General features: G+C 48.6%; 38 non-coding genes across 38 annotated transcripts in view; all 38 read right to left on the reverse strand.

The window, feature by feature from the left end:
• LOC145079207 (5S ribosomal RNA) overlaps positions 1–97 on the reverse strand; it is a 119-nt gene extending 22 nt beyond the window's left edge. Inside the window, exon 1 of the ribosomal RNA XR_013694727.1 lies at positions 1–97. This exon is cut by the window's left edge and continues 22 nt beyond it. This is a non-coding gene — a ribosomal RNA (5S ribosomal RNA).
• A 215-nt stretch (positions 98–312) lies between these two features.
• LOC145073560 (5S ribosomal RNA) lies at positions 313–431 on the reverse strand. Its single transcript, XR_013691426.1, has one exon. It is a non-coding gene; the product is annotated as a 5S ribosomal RNA (ribosomal RNA).
• A 217-nt stretch (positions 432–648) lies between these two features.
• Positions 649–767, reverse strand: LOC145085307 (5S ribosomal RNA). Its single transcript, XR_013699712.1, has one exon. It is a non-coding gene; the product is annotated as a 5S ribosomal RNA (ribosomal RNA).
• A 216-nt stretch (positions 768–983) lies between these two features.
• Positions 984–1,102, reverse strand: LOC145076241 (5S ribosomal RNA). Its single transcript, XR_013692632.1, has one exon. It is a non-coding gene; the product is annotated as a 5S ribosomal RNA (ribosomal RNA).
• A 217-nt stretch (positions 1,103–1,319) lies between these two features.
• LOC145079109 (5S ribosomal RNA) lies at positions 1,320–1,438 on the reverse strand. Its single transcript, XR_013694633.1, has one exon. It is a non-coding gene; the product is annotated as a 5S ribosomal RNA (ribosomal RNA).
• Positions 1,439–1,655: 217 nt separating this feature from the next.
• LOC145079020 (5S ribosomal RNA) lies at positions 1,656–1,774 on the reverse strand. The gene has a single exon (XR_013694548.1). It is a non-coding gene; the product is annotated as a 5S ribosomal RNA (ribosomal RNA).
• A 217-nt stretch (positions 1,775–1,991) lies between these two features.
• LOC145077597 (5S ribosomal RNA) lies at positions 1,992–2,110 on the reverse strand. Its single transcript, XR_013693342.1, has one exon. It is a non-coding gene; the product is annotated as a 5S ribosomal RNA (ribosomal RNA).
• Positions 2,111–2,328: 218 nt separating this feature from the next.
• On the reverse strand, positions 2,329–2,447 carry LOC145075577 (5S ribosomal RNA). Its single transcript, XR_013692466.1, has one exon. It is a non-coding gene; the product is annotated as a 5S ribosomal RNA (ribosomal RNA).
• A 217-nt stretch (positions 2,448–2,664) lies between these two features.
• LOC145078648 (5S ribosomal RNA) lies at positions 2,665–2,783 on the reverse strand. Its single transcript, XR_013694186.1, has one exon. It is a non-coding gene; the product is annotated as a 5S ribosomal RNA (ribosomal RNA).
• A 215-nt stretch (positions 2,784–2,998) lies between these two features.
• Positions 2,999–3,117, reverse strand: LOC145078450 (5S ribosomal RNA). The gene has a single exon (XR_013694016.1). It is a non-coding gene; the product is annotated as a 5S ribosomal RNA (ribosomal RNA).
• Positions 3,118–3,333: 216 nt separating this feature from the next.
• On the reverse strand, positions 3,334–3,452 carry LOC145078687 (5S ribosomal RNA). Its single transcript, XR_013694222.1, has one exon. It is a non-coding gene; the product is annotated as a 5S ribosomal RNA (ribosomal RNA).
• A 215-nt stretch (positions 3,453–3,667) lies between these two features.
• Positions 3,668–3,786, reverse strand: LOC145079382 (5S ribosomal RNA). Its single transcript, XR_013694898.1, has one exon. It is a non-coding gene; the product is annotated as a 5S ribosomal RNA (ribosomal RNA).
• Positions 3,787–4,004: 218 nt separating this feature from the next.
• On the reverse strand, positions 4,005–4,123 carry LOC145075581 (5S ribosomal RNA). The gene has a single exon (XR_013692467.1). It is a non-coding gene; the product is annotated as a 5S ribosomal RNA (ribosomal RNA).
• A 216-nt stretch (positions 4,124–4,339) lies between these two features.
• On the reverse strand, positions 4,340–4,458 carry LOC145078749 (5S ribosomal RNA). The gene has a single exon (XR_013694282.1). It is a non-coding gene; the product is annotated as a 5S ribosomal RNA (ribosomal RNA).
• Positions 4,459–4,673: 215 nt separating this feature from the next.
• Positions 4,674–4,792, reverse strand: LOC145075591 (5S ribosomal RNA). Its single transcript, XR_013692469.1, has one exon. It is a non-coding gene; the product is annotated as a 5S ribosomal RNA (ribosomal RNA).
• A 216-nt stretch (positions 4,793–5,008) lies between these two features.
• Positions 5,009–5,127, reverse strand: LOC145078704 (5S ribosomal RNA). Its single transcript, XR_013694238.1, has one exon. It is a non-coding gene; the product is annotated as a 5S ribosomal RNA (ribosomal RNA).
• A 215-nt stretch (positions 5,128–5,342) lies between these two features.
• Positions 5,343–5,461, reverse strand: LOC145079065 (5S ribosomal RNA). The gene has a single exon (XR_013694591.1). It is a non-coding gene; the product is annotated as a 5S ribosomal RNA (ribosomal RNA).
• A 217-nt stretch (positions 5,462–5,678) lies between these two features.
• Positions 5,679–5,797, reverse strand: LOC145085792 (5S ribosomal RNA). Its single transcript, XR_013700180.1, has one exon. It is a non-coding gene; the product is annotated as a 5S ribosomal RNA (ribosomal RNA).
• Positions 5,798–6,012: 215 nt separating this feature from the next.
• Positions 6,013–6,131, reverse strand: LOC145075598 (5S ribosomal RNA). Its single transcript, XR_013692471.1, has one exon. It is a non-coding gene; the product is annotated as a 5S ribosomal RNA (ribosomal RNA).
• A 217-nt stretch (positions 6,132–6,348) lies between these two features.
• Positions 6,349–6,467, reverse strand: LOC145078835 (5S ribosomal RNA). Its single transcript, XR_013694366.1, has one exon. It is a non-coding gene; the product is annotated as a 5S ribosomal RNA (ribosomal RNA).
• A 217-nt stretch (positions 6,468–6,684) lies between these two features.
• Positions 6,685–6,803, reverse strand: LOC145079220 (5S ribosomal RNA). Its single transcript, XR_013694739.1, has one exon. It is a non-coding gene; the product is annotated as a 5S ribosomal RNA (ribosomal RNA).
• A 217-nt stretch (positions 6,804–7,020) lies between these two features.
• On the reverse strand, positions 7,021–7,139 carry LOC145075606 (5S ribosomal RNA). Its single transcript, XR_013692472.1, has one exon. It is a non-coding gene; the product is annotated as a 5S ribosomal RNA (ribosomal RNA).
• Positions 7,140–7,355: 216 nt separating this feature from the next.
• On the reverse strand, positions 7,356–7,474 carry LOC145078979 (5S ribosomal RNA). Its single transcript, XR_013694509.1, has one exon. It is a non-coding gene; the product is annotated as a 5S ribosomal RNA (ribosomal RNA).
• A 217-nt stretch (positions 7,475–7,691) lies between these two features.
• LOC145075612 (5S ribosomal RNA) lies at positions 7,692–7,810 on the reverse strand. Its single transcript, XR_013692473.1, has one exon. It is a non-coding gene; the product is annotated as a 5S ribosomal RNA (ribosomal RNA).
• Positions 7,811–8,026: 216 nt separating this feature from the next.
• LOC145079010 (5S ribosomal RNA) lies at positions 8,027–8,145 on the reverse strand. Its single transcript, XR_013694538.1, has one exon. It is a non-coding gene; the product is annotated as a 5S ribosomal RNA (ribosomal RNA).
• Positions 8,146–8,360: 215 nt separating this feature from the next.
• On the reverse strand, positions 8,361–8,479 carry LOC145076849 (5S ribosomal RNA). The gene has a single exon (XR_013692830.1). It is a non-coding gene; the product is annotated as a 5S ribosomal RNA (ribosomal RNA).
• Positions 8,480–8,696: 217 nt separating this feature from the next.
• Positions 8,697–8,815, reverse strand: LOC145078688 (5S ribosomal RNA). Its single transcript, XR_013694223.1, has one exon. It is a non-coding gene; the product is annotated as a 5S ribosomal RNA (ribosomal RNA).
• Positions 8,816–9,030: 215 nt separating this feature from the next.
• Positions 9,031–9,149, reverse strand: LOC145076565 (5S ribosomal RNA). The gene has a single exon (XR_013692710.1). It is a non-coding gene; the product is annotated as a 5S ribosomal RNA (ribosomal RNA).
• Positions 9,150–9,366: 217 nt separating this feature from the next.
• Positions 9,367–9,485, reverse strand: LOC145077186 (5S ribosomal RNA). Its single transcript, XR_013693009.1, has one exon. It is a non-coding gene; the product is annotated as a 5S ribosomal RNA (ribosomal RNA).
• Positions 9,486–9,700: 215 nt separating this feature from the next.
• LOC145079218 (5S ribosomal RNA) lies at positions 9,701–9,819 on the reverse strand. Its single transcript, XR_013694737.1, has one exon. It is a non-coding gene; the product is annotated as a 5S ribosomal RNA (ribosomal RNA).
• Positions 9,820–10,034: 215 nt separating this feature from the next.
• Positions 10,035–10,153, reverse strand: LOC145077011 (5S ribosomal RNA). Its single transcript, XR_013692909.1, has one exon. It is a non-coding gene; the product is annotated as a 5S ribosomal RNA (ribosomal RNA).
• A 216-nt stretch (positions 10,154–10,369) lies between these two features.
• LOC145085105 (5S ribosomal RNA) lies at positions 10,370–10,488 on the reverse strand. Its single transcript, XR_013699519.1, has one exon. It is a non-coding gene; the product is annotated as a 5S ribosomal RNA (ribosomal RNA).
• A 216-nt stretch (positions 10,489–10,704) lies between these two features.
• LOC145085603 (5S ribosomal RNA) lies at positions 10,705–10,823 on the reverse strand. The gene has a single exon (XR_013699996.1). It is a non-coding gene; the product is annotated as a 5S ribosomal RNA (ribosomal RNA).
• A 101-nt stretch (positions 10,824–10,924) lies between these two features.
• Positions 10,925–11,043, reverse strand: LOC145076521 (5S ribosomal RNA). Its single transcript, XR_013692700.1, has one exon. It is a non-coding gene; the product is annotated as a 5S ribosomal RNA (ribosomal RNA).
• A 215-nt stretch (positions 11,044–11,258) lies between these two features.
• Positions 11,259–11,377, reverse strand: LOC145075797 (5S ribosomal RNA). The gene has a single exon (XR_013692513.1). It is a non-coding gene; the product is annotated as a 5S ribosomal RNA (ribosomal RNA).
• A 217-nt stretch (positions 11,378–11,594) lies between these two features.
• On the reverse strand, positions 11,595–11,713 carry LOC145078623 (5S ribosomal RNA). Its single transcript, XR_013694162.1, has one exon. It is a non-coding gene; the product is annotated as a 5S ribosomal RNA (ribosomal RNA).
• Positions 11,714–11,929: 216 nt separating this feature from the next.
• LOC145079316 (5S ribosomal RNA) lies at positions 11,930–12,048 on the reverse strand. Its single transcript, XR_013694837.1, has one exon. It is a non-coding gene; the product is annotated as a 5S ribosomal RNA (ribosomal RNA).
• A 216-nt stretch (positions 12,049–12,264) lies between these two features.
• LOC145079411 (5S ribosomal RNA) lies at positions 12,265–12,383 on the reverse strand. The gene has a single exon (XR_013694926.1). It is a non-coding gene; the product is annotated as a 5S ribosomal RNA (ribosomal RNA).
• Positions 12,384–12,493: the final 110 nt, after the last annotated feature.

A 12,493-nucleotide genomic window follows, 5' to 3' on the forward strand; every position in this document is an offset into this window, starting at 1 on the left:
CAGGGGGTCACCCATCCAAGTTCTACTATCGCCCAAGCACACTTAACTGTGAAGTTCTGATGGGATCCGGTGCATTAGTGCTAGTATGATCGCACCCGAAGTACTATCCATGCTTATTCTTTTTATGTCATACAAGACGCAGAACGTCGTTTGTTTTCGTACGCGAGGCGTGGGACCCACGTGAGGGATCGGCTCCGTTCGGGAAACACGAAAACAATCATCATCGAACCGGAGGCCGCCCGAGCATAGACATAGCAAGAAAGAAAAAAGCGCACCTAAAACATAAAAAAACGCAGACGGGCAACGAAAAAGGGGGTGCAACACGAGGACTTCCCAGGGGGTCATCCATCTTAGTAATACTCTCGCCCAAGCACGCTTAACTGCGGAGTTCTGATGGGATCCGGTGCATTAGTGCTGGAATGATCGCATCCGAAATACTATCCATGCTTATTGTTTTTATGTCATACAAGACGCAGAACCTCGTTTGTATTCGTACGCGAGGCGTGGGACCCACGTGAGGGATCGGCTCCGTTCGGGAAACACGAAAACAATCAACATTGAACTGGAGGCCGCCCGAGCATAGACATAGCAAGAAAGAAACAAAAACGCACCTAAAACATAAAAAAACGCAAACGGGCAACGAAAAAGGGGGTGCAACACGAGGAATTCCCAGGGGGTCACCCATCCTAGTACTACTCTAGCCCAAGCACGCTTAACTGCGGAGTTCTGATGGGATCCGGTGCATTAGTGCTAGTATAATCGCACCCGAAATACTATCCATGCTTATTCTTTTGATGTCATACAAGACGCAGAACGTCGTTTGTTTTCGTACGCGAGGCGTGGGACCCACATGAGGGATCGGCTCCGTTCGGGAAACTCGAAAACAATCATCATCGAACCGGAGGCCGCCCGAGCATAGACATAGCAAGAAAGAAAAAAAACGCACCTAAAACATAAAAAAACGCAGACGGGCAACGAAAAAGGGGGTGCAACACGAGGACTTCCGAGGGGGTCACCCATCCAAGTTCTACTCTCGCCCAAACACGCTTAACTGCGAAGTTCTGATGGGATCCGGTGCATTAGTGCTGGTATGATCGCACCCGAAATACTATCCATGCTTATTCTTTTTATGTCATACAAGACGCAGAACCTCGTTTGTTTTCGTACACGAGGCATGGGACCTACGTGAGGGATCGGCTCCGTTCGGGAAAGACGAAAACAATCAACATCGAACCGGATGCCGCCCGAGCATACACATAGCAAGAAAGAAAAAAAAACGCACCTAAAACATAAAAAAACGCAGACGGGCAACGAAAAAGGGGGTGCAACACGAGGACTTCGCAGGGGGTCACCCATCCTAGTGCTACTCTCGCCCAAGCACGCTTAACAGCGGATTTCTGATGGAATCTGGAGCATTAGTGCTGGTATGATCGCACCCTAAATACTATCCATGCTTATTGTTTTTATGTCATACAAGACGCAGAACCTCGTTTGCTTTCGTACGCGAGGCGTGGGACCCAAGTGAGGGATCAGCTCCATTCTGGATAACACGAAAACAATCAACATTGAGTCGGAGGCCGCCCGAGCATAGACGTTGCAAGAAAGAAAAAAAACGCACCTAAAACATAAAAAAACGCAGACGTGCAACGAAAAAGGGGGTGCAACACGAGGACTTCCCAGGGGGTCACCCATCTTAGTTCTACTATCGCCCAAGCACGCTTAACTGCGAAGTTCTGATGGGATCTGGTGCATTAGTGCTAGTATGATTGCACCCGAAGTACTATCCATGCTTATTCTTTTTATGTCATACAAGACGCAGAACGTCGTTTGCTTTCGTACGCGAGGCGTGGGACCCAAGTGAGGGATCAGCTCCATTCTGGATAACACGAAAACAATCAACATTGAGTCGGAGGCCGCCCGAGCATAGACGTTGCAAGAAAGAAAAAAAACGCACCTAAAACATAAAAAAACGCAGACGTGCAACGAAAAAGGGGGTGCAACACGAGGACTTCCCAGGGGGTCACCCATCCTAGTTCTACTATCGCCCAAGCACGCTTAACTGCGAAGTTCTGATGGGATCCGGTGCATTAGTGCTAGTATGATTGCACCCAAAGTACTATCCATGCTTATTCTTTTTATGTCATACAAGACGCAGAACGTCGTTTGTTTTCGTACGCGAGGCGTGGGACCCACGTGAGGGATCGGCTCCGTTCGGGACACGCGGAAACAATCAACGATGAACCGGATGCCGCCCGAGCATAGACATAGCAAGAAAGAAAAAAAAAACGCACCTAAAACCTAAAAAAACGCAAACGGGCAACGAAAAAGGGGGTGCAACACGAGGACTTCCGAGGGGGTCACCCATCCTAGTTCTACTCTCGCCCAAACACGCTTAACTGCGAAGTTCTGATGGGATCCGGTGCATTAGTGCTGGTATGATCGCACCCGAAATACTATCCATGCTTATTCTTTTTATGTCATACAAGACGCAGAACCTCGTTTGCTTTCGTACGCGAGGTGTGGGACCCAAGTGAGGGATCAGCTCCATTCTGGATAACACGAAAACAATCAACATTGAGCCGGAGGCCGCCCGTGCATAGACATAGCAAGAAAGAAAAAAAAACGCACCTAAAACATAAAAAACGCAGGCGTGCAACGAAAAAGGGGGTGCAACACGAGGACTTCCCAGGGGGTCACCCATCCTAGTTCTACTATCGCCCAAGCACACTTAACTGCGAAGTTCTGATGGGATCCGGTGCATTAGTGCTAGTATGATCGCACCCGAAATACTATCCATGCTTATTCTTTTTATGTCATACAAGACGCAGAACGTCGTTTGTTTTCGTACGCGATGCGTGGGACCCACGTGAGCGATCGACTCCGTTCGGGAAACAAGAAAACAATCATCATCGAACCGGAGGCCGCCCGAGCATAGACATAGCAAGAAAGAAAAAAACGCACCTAAAACATAAAAAAACGCAGACGGGCAACGAAAAAGGGGGTGCAACACGAGGACTTCCGAGGGGGTCACCCATCCTAATTCTACTCTCGCCCAAACACGCTTAACTGCGAAGTTCTGATGGGATCCGGTGCATTAGTGCTGGTATGATCGCACCCGAAATACTATCGATGCTTATTCTTTTTATGTCATACAAGACGCAGAACCTCGTTTGTTTTCATACACGAGGCATGGGACCCACGTGAGGGATCGACTCCGTTCGGGAAAGACGAAAACAATCAACATCGAACCGGATGCCGCCCGAGCATAGACATAGCAAGAAAGAAAAAAAACGCACCTAAAACATAAAAAAACGCAGACGGGCAACGAAAAAGGGGGTGCAACACGAGGACTTCCCAGGGGGTCACCCATCCTAGTGCTACTCTCGCCCAAGCACGCTTAACAGCGGAGTTCTGATGGAATTTGGTGCATTAGTGCTGGTATGATCGCACCCTAAATACTATCCATGCTTATTGTTTTTATGTTATACAAGACGCAGAACCTCGTTTGCTTTCGTACGCGAGGCGTGGGACCCAAGTGAGGGATCAGCTCCATTCTGGATAACACGAAAACAATACACATTGGGCCGGAGGCCGCCCGAGCATAGACATAGCAAGAAAGAAAAAAACGCACCTAAAACATAAAAAACGTAGACGTGCAACGAAAAAGGGGGTGCAACACGAGGACTTCCCAGGGGCTCACCCATCCTAGTTCTACTATCGCCCAAGCACACTTAACTGCGAAGTTCTGATGGGATCCGGTGCATTAGTGCTAGTATGATCGCACCCGAAATACTATCCATGCTTATTGTTTTTATGTCTTACAAGACGGAGAACGTCGTTTGCTTTCGTACGCGAGCCGTGGGACCCACGTGAGGGATCGGCTCCGTTCGGGAAACGCGGAAACAATCAACGATGAACCGGATGCCGCCCGAGCATAGACATAGCAAGAAAGAAAAAAAAAACGCACCTAAAACCTAAAAAAACGCAAACGGGCAACGAAAAAGGGGGTGCAACACGAGGACTTCCGAGGGGGTCACCCATCCTAGTTCTACTCTCGCCCAAACACGCTTAACTGCGAAGTTCTGATGGGATCCGGTGCATTAGTGCTGGTATGATCGCACCCGAAATACTATCCATGCTTATTCTTTTTATGTCATACAAGACGCAGAACCTCGTTTGCTTTCGTACGCGAGGTGTGGGACCCAAGTGAGGGATCAGCTCCATTCTGGATAACACGAAAACAATCAACATTGAGCCGGAGGCCGCCCGTGCATAGACATAGCAAGAAAGAAAAAAAACGCACCTAAAACATAAAAAACGCAGGCGTGCAACGAAAAAGGGGGTGCAACACGAGGACTTCCCAAGGGGTCACCCATCCTAGTTCTACTATCGCCCAAGCACACTTAACTGCGAAGTTCTGATGGGATCCGGTGCATTAGTGCTAGTATGATCGCACCCGAAATACTATCCATGCTTATTCTTTTTATGTCATACAAGACGCAGAACGTCGTTTGTTTTCGTACGCGATGCGTGGGACCCACGTGAGCGATCGACTCCGTTCGGGAAACAAGAAAACAATCATCATCGAACCGGAGGCCGCCCGAGCATAGACATAGCAAGAAAGAAAAAAACGCACCTAAAACATAAAAAAACGCAGACGGGCAACGAAAAAGGGGGTGCAACACGAGGACTTCCGAGGGGGTCACCCATCCTAGTTCTACTCTCGCCCAAACACGCTTAACTGCGAAGTTCTGATGGGATCCGGTGCATTAGTGCTGGTATGATCGCACCCGAAATACTATCGATGCTTATTCTTTTTATGTCATACAAGACGCAGAACCTCGTTTGTTTTCATACACGAGGCATGGGACCCACGTGAGGGATCGACTCCGTTCGGGAAAGACGAAAACAATCAACATCGAACCGGATGCCGCCCGAGCATAGACATAGCAAGAAAGAAAAAAAACGCACCTAAAACATAAAAAAACGCAGACGGGCAACGAAAAAGGGGGTGCAACACGAGGACTTCCCAGGGGGTCACCCATCCTAGTGCTACTCTCGCCCAAGCACGCTTAACAACGGAGTTCTGATGGAATTTGGTGCATTAGTGCTGGTATGATCGCACCCTAAATACTATCCATGCTTATTGTTTTTATGTTATACAAGACGCAGAACCTCGTTTGCTTTCGTACGCGAGGCGTGGGACCCAAGTGAGGGATCAGCTCCATTCTGGATAACACGAAAACAATACACATTGGGCCGGAGGCCGCCCGAGCATAGACATAGCAAGAAAGAAAAAAACGCACCTAAAACATAAAAAACGCAGACGTGCAACGAAAAAGGGGGTGCAACACGAGGACTTCCCAGGGGCTCACCCATCCTAGTTCTACTATCGCCCAAGCACACTTAACTGCGAAGTTCTGATGGGATCCGGTGCATTAGTGCTGGTATGATCGCACCCGAAATACTATCCATGCTTATTGTTTTTATGTCTTACAAGACGGAGAACGTCGTTTGCTTTCGTACGCGAGCCGTGGGACCCACGTGAGGGATCGGCTCCGTTCGGGAAACGCGGAAACAATCAACAATGAACCGGATGCCGCCCGAGCCTAGACATAGCAAGAAAGAAAAAAAAACGCACCTAAAACCTAAAAAAACGCAAACGGGCAACGAAAAAGTGGGTGCAACACGAGGACTTCCCAGGGGGTCACCCATCCTAGTACTACTCTAGCCCAAGCACGCTTAACTGCGGAGTTCTGATTGGATCCGGTGCATTAGTGCTAGTATGATCGCACCCGAAATACTATCCATGCTTATTCTTTTTATGTCATACAAGACGCAGAACGTCGTTTGTTTTCGTACGTGAGGCGTGGGACCCACGTGAGCGATCGACTCCGTTCGGGAAACAAGAAAACAATCATCATCGAACCGGAGGCCGCCCAAGCATAGACATAGCAAGAAAGAAAAAAACGCACCTAAAACATTAAAAAACGCAGACGGGCAACGAAAAAGGGGGTGCAACACGAGGACTTCCGAGGGGGTCACCCATCCTAGTTCTACTCTCGCCCAAACACGCTTAACTGCGAAGTTCTGATGGGATCCGGTGCATTAGTGCTGGTATGATCGCACCCGAAATACTATCCATGCTTATTCTTTTTATGTCATACAAGACGCAGAACCTCGTTTGTTTTCGTACACGAGGCATGGGACCTACGTGAGGGATCGGCTCCGTTCGGGAAAGACGAAAACAATCAACATCGAACCGGATGCCGCCCGAGCATACACATAGCAAGAAAGAAAAAAAAACGCACCTAAAACATAAAAAAACGCAGATGGGCAACGAAAAAGGGGGTGCAACACGAGGACTTCCCAGGGGGTCACCCATCCTAGTGCTACTCTCGCCCAAGCACGCTTAACAGCGGATTTCTGATGGAATCTGGAGCATTAGTGCTGGTATGATCGCACCCTAAATACTATCCATGCTTATTGTTTTTATGTCATACAAGACGCAGAACCTCGTTTGCTTTCGTACGCGAGGCGTGGGACCCAAGTGAGGGATCAGCTCCATTCTGGATAACACGAAAACAATCAACATTGAGCCGGAGGCCGCCCGAGCATAGACGTTGCAAGAAAGAAAAAAAACGCACCTAAAACATAAAAAAACGCAGACGTGCAACAAAAAAGGGGGTGCAACACGAGGACTTCCCAGGGGGTCACCCATCCTAGTTCTACTATCGCCCAAGCACGCTTAACTGCGATGTTCTGATGGGATCCGGTGCATTAGTGCTAGTATGATTGCACCCAAAGTACTATCCATGCTTATTCTTTTTATGTCATACAAGACGCAGAACGTCGTTTGTTTTCGTACGCGAGGCGTGGGACCCACGTGAGGGATCGGCTCCGTTCGGGAAACGCGGAAACAATCAACGATGAACCGGATGCCGCCCGAGCATAGACATAGCAAGAAAGAAAAAAAAACGCACCTAAAACCTAAAAAAACGCAAACGGGCAACGAAAAAGGGGGTGCAACACGAGGACTTCCGAGGGGGTCACCCATCCTAGTTCTACTCTCGCCCAAACACGCTTAACTGCGAAGTTCTGATGGGATCCGGTGCATTAGTGCTGGTATGATCGCACCCGAAATACTATCCATGCTTATTCTTTTTATGTCATACAAGACGCAGAACCTCGTTTGCTTTCGTACGCGAGGTGTGGGACCCAAGTGAGGGATCAGCTCCATTCTGGATAACACGAAAACAATCAACATTGAGCCGGAGGCCGCCCGAGCATAGACATAGCAAGAAAGAAAAAAAACGCACCTAAAACATAAAAAACGCAGACGTGCAACGAAAAAGGGGGTGCAACACGAGGACTTCCCAGGGGGTCACCCATCCTAGTGGTACTCTCGCCCAAGCACGCTTAAATGTAGAGTTCTGATGGGATCCGGTGCATTAGTGCTGGTATGATCACACCCAAATACTATCCATGCTTATTGTTTTTATGTCATACAAGACGCATAACCTCGTTTGCTTTCGTACGCGTGGCGTGGGACCCACGTGAGGGATCGGCTCCGTTCGGGAAACGCGGAAACAATCAACGATGAACCGGATGCCGCCCGAGCATAGACATAGCAAGAAAGAAAAAAAAAACGCACCTAAAACCTAAAAAAACGCAAACGGGCAACGAAAAAGGGGGTGCAACACGAGGACTTCCGAGGGGGTCACCCATCCTAGTTCTACTCTCGCCCAAACACGCTTAACTGCGAAGTTCTGATGGGATCCGGTGCATTAGTGCTGGTATGATCGCACCCGAAATACTATCCATGCTTATTCTTTTTATGTCATACAAGACGCAGAACCTCGTTTGCTTTCGTACGCGAGGTGTGGGACCCAAGTGAGGGATCAGCTCCATTCTGGATAACACGAAAACAATCAACATTGAGCCGGAGGCCGCCCGAGCATAGACATAGCAAGAAAGAAAAAAAACGCACCTAAAACATAAAAAACGCAGACGTGCAACGAAAAAGGGGGTGCAACACGAGGACTTCCCAGGGGGTCACCCATCCTAGTTCTACTATCGCCCAAACACACTTAACTGCGAAGTTCTGATGGGATCCGGTGCATTAGTGCTAGTATGATCGCACCCGAAATACTATCCATGCTTATTCTTTTTATGTCATACAAGACGCAGAACGTCGTTTGTTTTCGTACGCGATGCGTGGGACCCACGTGAGCGATCGACTCCGTTCGGGAAACAAGAAAACAATCATCATCGAACCGGAGGCCGCCCGAGCATAGACATAGCAAGAAAGAAAAAAACGCACCTAAAACATAAAAAAACGCAGACGGGCAACGAAAAAGGGGGTGCAACACGAGGACTTCCGAGGGGGTCACCCATCCTAGTTCTACTCTCGCCCAAACACGTTTAACTGCGAAGTTCTGATGGGATCCGGTGCATTAGTGCTGGTATGATCGCACCCGAAATACTATCCATGCTTATTCTTTTTATGTCATACAAGACGCAGAACCTCGTTTGTTTTCATACACGAGGCATGGGACCCACGTGAGGGATCGACTCCGTTCGGGAAAGACGAAAACAATCAACATCGAACCGGATGCCGCCCGAGCATAGACATAGCAAGAAAGAAAAAAAAACGCACCTAAAACATAAAAAAACGCAGACGGGCAACGAAAAAGGGGGTGCAACACGAGGACTTCCCAGGGGGTCACCCATCCTAGTGCTACTCTCGCCCAAGCACGCTTAACAGCGGAGTTCTGATGGAATTTGGTGCATTAGTGCTGGTATGATCGCACCCTAAATACTATCCATGCTTATTGTTTTTATGTGATACAAGACGCAGAACCTCGTTTGCTTTCGTACGCGAGGCGTGGGACCCAAGTGAGGGATCAGCTCCATTCTGGATAACACGAAAACAATCAACATTGAGCCGGAGGCCGCCCGAGCATAGACATAGCAAGAAAGAAAAAAACGCACCTAAAACATAAAAAACGCAGACGTGCAACGAAAAAGGGGGTGCAACACGAGGACTTCCCAGGGGGTCACCCATCCTAGTTCTACTATCGCCCAAGCACACTTAACTGCGAAGTTCTGATGGGATCCGGTGCATTAGTGCTGGTATGATCGCACCCGAAATACTATCCATGCTTATTGTTTTTATGTCTTACAAGACGGAGAACGTCGTTTGCTTTCGTACGCGAGGCGTGGGACCCACGTGAGGGATCGGCTCCGTTCGGGAAACGCGGAAACAATCAACGATGAACCGGATGCCGCCCGAGCATAGACATAGCAAGAAAGAAAAAAAAACGCACCTAAAACCTAAAAAAACGCAAACGGACAACGAAAAAGGGGGTGCAACACGAGGACTTCCCAGGGGGTCACCCATCCTAGTACTACTCTAGCCCAAGCACGCTTAATTGCGGAGTTCTGATTGGATCCGGTGCATTAGTGCTAGTATGATCGCACACGAAATACTATCCATGCTTATTCTTTTTATGTCATACAAGACGCAGAACGTCGTTTGTTTTCGTACGCGAGGCGTGGGACCCACGTGAGCGATCGACTCCGTTCGGGAAACAAGAAAACAATCATCATCGAACCGGAGGCCGCCCGAGCATAGACATAGCAAGAAAGAAAAAAACGCACCTAAAACATAAAAAAACGCAGACGGGCAACGAAAAAGGGGGTGCAAGACGAGGACTTCCGAGGGGGTCACCCATCCTAGTTCTACTCTCGCCCAAACAAGCTTAACTGCGAAGTTCTGATGGGATCCGGTGCATTAGTGCTGGTATGATCGCACCCGAAATACTATCCATGCTTATTCTTTTTATGTCATACAAGACGCAGAACCTCGTTTGTTTTCGTACACGAGGAGATGGACCCACGTGAGGGATCGGCTCCGTTCGGGAAACACGAAAACAATCAACATCGAACCGGAGGCCGCCCGAGCGTAGACATAGCAAGAAAGAAAAAAACGCACCTAAAACATAAAAAAACGCAGACGGGCAACGAAAAAGGGGGTGCAACACGAGGACTTCTCAGGGGGTCACCCATCTTAGTAATACTCTCGCGCAAGCACGCTTAACTGCGGAGTTCTGATGGGATCCGGTGCATTAGTGCTGGTATGATCGCATCAAAAGTACTATCCATGCTTATTGTTTTTATGTCATACAAGACGCAGAACCTCGTTTGCTTTCGTACGCGAGGCGTAGGACCCACGTGAGGGATCGGCTCCGTTCGGGAAACACGAAAACAATCAAGATTGAACCGGAGGCCGCCCGAGCATAGACATAGCAAGAAAGAAAAAAAACGCACAGAAAACATAAAAAAACGCAGACGGGCAACGAAAAAGGGGGTGCAACACGAGGACTTCCCAAGGGGTCACCCATCTTAGTACTACTCTCGCCCAAACACGCTTAACTGCGGAGTTCTGATGGGATCCGGTGCATTAGTGCTGGTATGATCGCATCCGAAATACTATCCATGCTTATTGTTTTTATGTCATACAAGACGCAGAACCTCGTTTGTTTTCGTACGCGAGGCGTGGGACCCACGTGAGGGATTGGCTCCGTTCGGGAAACACGAAAACAATCAACATTGAACCGGAGGCCGCCCGAGCATAGACATAGCAAGAAAGAAACAAAAACGCACCTAAAACATAAAAAAACGCAGACGGGCAACGAAAAAGGGGTGCAACACGAGGACTTCCCAGGGGGTCACCCATCCTAGTACTACTCTAGCCTAAGCACGCTTAACTGCGGAGTTCTGATGGGATCCGGTGCATTAGTGCTGGTATGATCGCACCAAAAATACTATCCATGCTTATTGTTTTTATGTTTGACAAGACGCAGAAAGAAACAAAGACGCACCTAAAACATAAAAAAAACGCAAACGGGAAACGAAAAAGGGGGTGCAACACGTGGACTTCCCAGGGGGTCACCCATCCTAGTACTACTCTAGCCCAAGCACGCTTAACTGCGGAGTTCTGATGGGATCCGATGAATTAGTGTTAGTATGATCGCACCCGAAATACTATCCATGCTTATTCTTTTTATGTCATACAAGACGCAGAACGTCGTTTGTTTTCGTACGCGAGGCCTGGGACCCACGTGAGCGATCGACTCTGTTCGGGAAACACGAAAAGAATCATCATCGAACCGGAGGCCACCCGAGCATAGACATAGCAAGAAAGAAAAAAAACGCACTTAAAACATAAAAAACGCAGACGGGCAACGAAAAAGGGGGTGCAACACGAGGACTTCCCAGGGGGTCACCCATCTTAGTACTACTCTCGCCCAAGCACGCTTAACTGGGAAGTTCTGATAGGATCCGGTGCATTAGTGCTGGTATGATCGCATCCAAAATACTATTCATGCTTATTGTTTTTATGTCATACAAGACGCAAAACCTTGTTTGCTTTCGTATGCGAGGCGTGGGACCCACATGAGGGATCGGCTCCGTTCGGGAAACACGAAAACAATCAACATCGAACGGGATGCCGCCCGAGCATTGACATAGCAAGAAAGAAAAAAAAACGCACCTAAAACATAAAAAAACGCAGACGGGCAACGAAAAAGGGGGTGCAACACGAGGACTGCCCAGGGGGTCACCCATCCTAGTGCTACTCTCGCCCAAGCACGCTTAACTGCGGAGTTCTGATGGGATCTGGTGCATTAGATCTGGTATGATCGCACCCGAAATACTATCCATGCTTATTATTTTTATCTCATACAAGACGTAGAACCTCGTTTGCTTTCGTACGCGAGGCGTGGGACCCACGTGAGGGATCGACTCCGTTCGGGAAACACGAAAACAATCAACATTGAACCGGAGGCCGCCCAAGCATAGACATAGCAAGAAAGAAAAAAAACGCACCTAAAACATAAAAAAACGCAAACGGGCAACGAAAAAGGGGGTGCAACACGAGGACTTCCCAGGGGGTCACCCATCCAAGTGCTACTCTCGCCCAAGAGCGCTTAAGTGCAGAGTTCTGATGGGATCCGGTGCATTAGTGCTGGTATGATCGCACCAGGAATACTATCCATGCTTATTGTTTTTATGTCTTACAAGACGCAGAACCTCGTTTGCTTTCGTACGCGAGGCGTGGGACTCACGTTAAGGATCGGCTCCGTTCGGGAAACACGAAAACAATCAACATTGAACCGGAGGCCGCCCGAGCATAGACATAGCAATAAAGAAAAAAAACGCACCTAAAACATAAAAAAACGCATACGGGCAACGAAAAAGGGGGTGCATCACGAGGACTTCCCAGGGGGTCACCCATCCTAGTGGTACTCTCGCCCAAGCACGCTTAAATGTAGAGTTCTGATGGGATCCGGTGCATTAGTGCTGGTATGATCACACCCAAATACTATCCATGCTTATTGTTTTTATGTCATACAAGACGCATAACCTCGTTTGCTTTCGTACGCGTGGCGTGGGACCCACGTGAGGGATCGGCTCCGTTTGGGAAACA

This window comes from Lactuca serriola, chromosome 1 (genome assembly GCF_051521515.1).
Source record: "Lactuca serriola cultivar US96UC23 chromosome 1, Lser_US96UC23_V15, whole genome shotgun sequence".
NCBI lineage: Eukaryota > Viridiplantae > Streptophyta > Magnoliopsida > Asterales > Asteraceae > Lactuca > Lactuca serriola.